This window comes from Herpailurus yagouaroundi, unplaced genomic scaffold (genome assembly GCF_014898765.1).
Source record: "Herpailurus yagouaroundi ecotype Mexico unplaced genomic scaffold, PumYag 403, whole genome shotgun sequence".
NCBI lineage: Eukaryota > Metazoa > Chordata > Mammalia > Carnivora > Felidae > Herpailurus > Herpailurus yagouaroundi.
This window is the reverse complement of record NW_024412620.1, coordinates 2,097,082-2,101,590: the sequence shown is the minus strand read 5'-3', so window position 1 is coordinate 2,101,590 and position 4,509 is coordinate 2,097,082. Positions and strand designations below refer to the sequence as shown.

The 4,509-nt window shown below is 54.2% G+C and overlaps 1 long non-coding RNA gene across 1 annotated transcript; it reads left to right on the top strand.

The window, feature by feature from the left end:
- The first annotated feature begins 2,054 nt into the window (after positions 1-2,054).
- On the top strand, positions 2,055-4,200 carry LOC121022436 (uncharacterized). The gene is made up of 2 exons (XR_005786942.1): positions 2,055-2,186; positions 2,546-4,200. It is a non-coding gene; the product is annotated as an uncharacterized LOC121022436 (long non-coding RNA).
- Positions 4,201-4,509: the final 309 nt, after the last annotated feature.

The following is a 4,509-nucleotide window of genomic DNA, read 5'->3' as shown; positions in this document are numbered from 1 at the left end:
CTGAAGTCGGGTGAGGTCAGACCCACGTACCCTTGAGGAAAGCGTGAGTGTGCAGAGAAAGGAAGGTGGCATTGGGTCAGTCCAGGTTGGGGAGCACGTGGGGCCGTCCTCACCCCTGGTGTTGTGCCCGAGGCCCCCTCTCTCACCAGCATACAGCTACTACGTAAACACACCCAAGCAGAAAACATTTGTTCTGCAAAAGCCACTGCCCCCGTTTTCCAGTCGAATAAACGAACTCGTGCTCACACCCTTGCTCATTCCCAGAACCCGAGTGCACCGTTCCGGCATCCTGACTTCTTGAAGCTGCTCTTGGTACCTGAAGGGAACTGGAACATACACCCTCCAAGCACTGAGGAGTGGGACTATATGCTTAAGAGGGCAGAAAAGGCACATTCTGGAAATGGTCTGGGTCAGCGGAACGCGAACACTGCCTTCCAGGGTCCTCTCGGCCCCCGGACAGAAGCGGGGAGGGATGGAAGGCAGGCTGGCAGAAAGGAGGCATGCCCTGTGACACACTGAGGCTGTGTCAGAGCTTTGCATCTAGTAGAAAATGCTGGGCGTGGGGGAAGGAGCTGACTGGCATGTTGGTGCCCCGGGGCCTCCACGTGGGCCCAGGCTGGGGTCCTTCTCAGGTGGCATCAGTGTTAAAGGAGCCCGGGCCCCCACACAGCTGAACACAGGCTGGGAGGAAATTCTTCCTTCTGAAGTTATCACTTCTCACTTAATGACTTTTGGGGGTGTGTCTCTGGGTGGAGAGGAAGCGATTAACCCTTTCCTGAGACACGTAATTGCCTTCGAGGCTTGGGGAGGAATCTAACTCAACTCATTTTGTGTCATTTACTATAGTCAATGCCGTGACTATAGTCAGCAGTGGGTGGTTGATCTACACGAAATAACCTGCAGCTTATGTCCAATCCTGAGAGGAAGGGAGGGAGACAGAGAGAGAGAGAGAGAGACTTTCCACATAGACCTTTCAAACACTGTCCACGGGAGAGCTGAGGCTAGAATCAGTATTTAAAAATTTTTTTTCTTAATGTTTTTATTTATTTTTGAGACAGAGAGAGACAGAGCACGAGCAGGGGAGGGGCAGAGAGAGAGGGAGACACAGAATCGGAAGCAGGCTCCAGGCTCTGAGCCATCAGCCCGGAGCCCCAGTGCGGGGCTCGAACTCACAGACCGTGAGATCATGACCTGAGCCGAAGTCGGACGCTCAACCGACTGAGCCACCCAGGCGCCCCGTAGAATCAGTTTTTAACAAACATGTACAGAACATGACTGCTTGTATTCAGGCTTCGAGTTGCAAAGAAGGGAGTTTCCAGTCTAATGGGGGAGACCTAGACGATGCCCTCAGAAAGCATTCCAACGCGAGGGCCAAGCAGGCAGTGTTGACAGATCAGAGGATGTTGATCCCCTTCTTTAAAGGATAAAGTGCTTCATCTGAGAAGCCAGCAGAGGAGAATTCTTTAACAGGCTTGAGTTTAGAAGGCGGGAAGGAAAAGGTGGAAGAATGCCTCATCTTGAAGAAAGGTTACCCTGCGTCCAGTCGTCCTGCTGAATCCCCCGTCATCCCTGCGCGGGAGGCCCTGAGCAAAGCCACCACATAGGCCTGCCCCAGGGTCTGTCCCCTCCCAGAGCAGGGCTGCTCTCTTTCTCTGGCACCACTGCATTCAAGGCCACGGGCAGACCCTAGGCTCTGGGCCGCCTCCCACCTCTGGAAAAGTCCGGGCAGAAAGGTAACAATGAGTCAATGTTTAGCTCAGGGAGACAAAAGGCCCTTTGATAAGACCCTGGCCTCGGCAGACGCCTCCGCTCTGCGAATGAGCTTGGATTGCATTCAGGAAGAGGGGGAGCAGGAAGCTGCTGCAGTGAGTGAGCTCCCCCCCAACCCCCCTTGTCCTTTCAGACGCCGTGGCTGTGGTATAGACCCTGCAGTTTGGACCCTGGCCTGGCAATCACGCTTCTAGTCGCCTCGTCTGATAAGGCCCTCCTCACACCCAGGAATTCTGGGCTTGTTCCGACGGAGATGGGAGCGGGGGCCAGGTAGCCACGTGGAGGGAGCTGGGACTTGCCTCCACTGCGGGGGGTGGGGGTGGGGGGAAGGGCCACAGCTCGATGATGCCGGAGTCCTGTGTCCCTGAGCCTGCATTTCTAGAGAGCCACCTCCTCTGTGATGTGACAGTTCCCTGGTGAGTCTGTTGTCTCAGCTACTCACCTTTCCAAGGCAAAGCGGGGAAGAAAACACTAAGCTGTCAGGTGAGGCTCTGCAGGGAAACAGAGTGCGGGCCGTTAGGAGCCATCCAGGGGGGCTGGTTAGGAGGGAAGCTGGGACTGGGCTCACAGATTAGCAGCCTTTGTGTGGGTCATTTGGATTTTATGGAGACCGTGGAGAGAAGGAGCTAAGGGCAGGTGGGACTGTGACAGGTAATAAGAAATGTATCTTGGGCCCTCACACAGAGCTCCTAAGACCTTTGGAATTTCCTAAATGGTGAGAATCATAAAAGTTTCTCTTGTTGTGTTAATGAGGCAACTTTTGGAATATCCCTAGGTCACCTAAGGATGGGAGTTGTTTACCTGAAGACCCCACCTTACCCGCCCCCCACCCGCCCGTGAGGAGTGGGGGCTGGAGGATGAGTCCAGTCACCCTTGGCCAGTGAATTAATAAACTGTGACCATGCAATGAAGCCTCCGTTAAAAACAAAACCAAAAAAGGATGGGGTTTAGAGAGCTAATGGGTTGTGAACATGGGGGGGGCGGGGAGGATTGTGGAAACCTCTGAGTTAAAGCTGATTGGTCAGAGGCACAGGGGACAACCTGGCCTAGTGATTAGCATGTGAAGTCGGGGAGTCTTGGAGACTGAGCCCTTAACCTGTGGGATCTGACTCTGTCTCCGGGGAGGCCTGGTCAGAATTGAGTTGAATTGTAAAACAGCCAGCCAGCCAGTGTCCAAAAATTTCTTGGTAGTGTGGAGACCGCCTCCCCCTGCCGCCATATTGGAATTAGATTCATAAAGACGGGGTTAAAGCTGCTGGGTGGGGACCAGGACATGAGATAGCCACCATGGAAAGCTCAGTCTGCTAAAAGTGAAGTCCTATATGAACAAATAAATGCATCCCCCTCTCTGCCCTTTAGCATCAGTGCCAGCCCCCTTAGCTCCACCCTGCCCTGTGCCCCCTCCCCTCAACACACACAGAGGAATCTGGGCTTAATGAGACCTGGGCTCTGGGGAAGGGAGAAGAAAGTAGACAAACCGGTTCAACAGGGAGGAAGGATTCTTGCCTTTCTCTTCTCAGGCTGAGGACGGAAAGGAGTAGGGGAGCAAGTGAGGTGAGCTTGTGGAGGGAGAAGGAAGGGCCTCAGAAGGCTGGGTGCTCTCCCATAACGGACAGAAATGGGTGCCGCTTTGTGTCCTTCATTATTCCAGCAGGATTTCAAGAAGACAGGCTGACTGGCCCCATCTTGCAGGCCTGTGCATGAGGAGAGGGCACGTGAATTGCCTGAGGAGGACGGAGTTTGATGGGGAGGAGAGAAGAAGCAAGGCAGTCAACAGATTGAGCTGGGCATCATGCATAGCCATGCCGACCCAGATGCAAGGTGGGAGAGCCTGGTGCTGTGCACACGAGGGATGGCCCCTCTGAAGGCTGAGGGGGTCCGAGGTTCTTGGATGTCCTTCAGCATTCTCTCGTCCAGGCCCCAACCCTCTGGGCTGCTCCCCGCCGTTGAACAAAGCATCTTCCTAACACTCGGAGGTACAAGAAGACCCAGGAGACCGAAGACGCCAGGCCACCACATGTCAGCAGTCCAGTCTCCTCACTTGACTCCTGCACTGGTCTGACAGAATGGCCACCACACCTCCATGCCAGGCTTCTGACGCCCCCCTGTCCTCCAGGGGTCCCAAGCCAGATGGAGACCATCCGCATATCCCCCGTGGTCTAGCTGCGCCACGGCTGGAATTATTTCCCAAGAATTTGATAGGAAAGTGTAAGAAAGGCAGAACTCTTCAATAAGAGAATACAAGAGCCATCAGAGCTCAACTCCCTTATTTGAGTCCAGACACAGACTAATGTGGCCGGCAGGAGTTCTAGTTCTGCGGCTTTATCGCAGAACATGAGGGGACTGGGTTCTGTTCTCTGTTCGCCCGACTCCCGGCATGCCCGGCCTCTTACAGGTGTTGGATGAATAAATGAACGGATTGCCAGCAGACGGGAGTGCAGGGTGGATTTACTCAAAGGCCACTTGCCCAAACATCTGGGGACCCCCATCCTCTCCCATCCTGTCCCCAACCCCCTGCCTTCAGGGAGCAGAGAATATGCCCAAACAAACTGATCATACAAACTGGGTTAACGTGATGCGAAAGAGTCAAGGACATCTAGGATGCTTCCCTACAGTAGGTCTCATTTTCAGTAAAGCCAAAAACTCTTTGAGCTCCGGGTAATGTCCCGTGCTATCTTCCTTTGGGCCTGTCTCTCTGTGGATCCTGCTGTTCTCCCGTCTCTCCGATCCCTCCTCGGC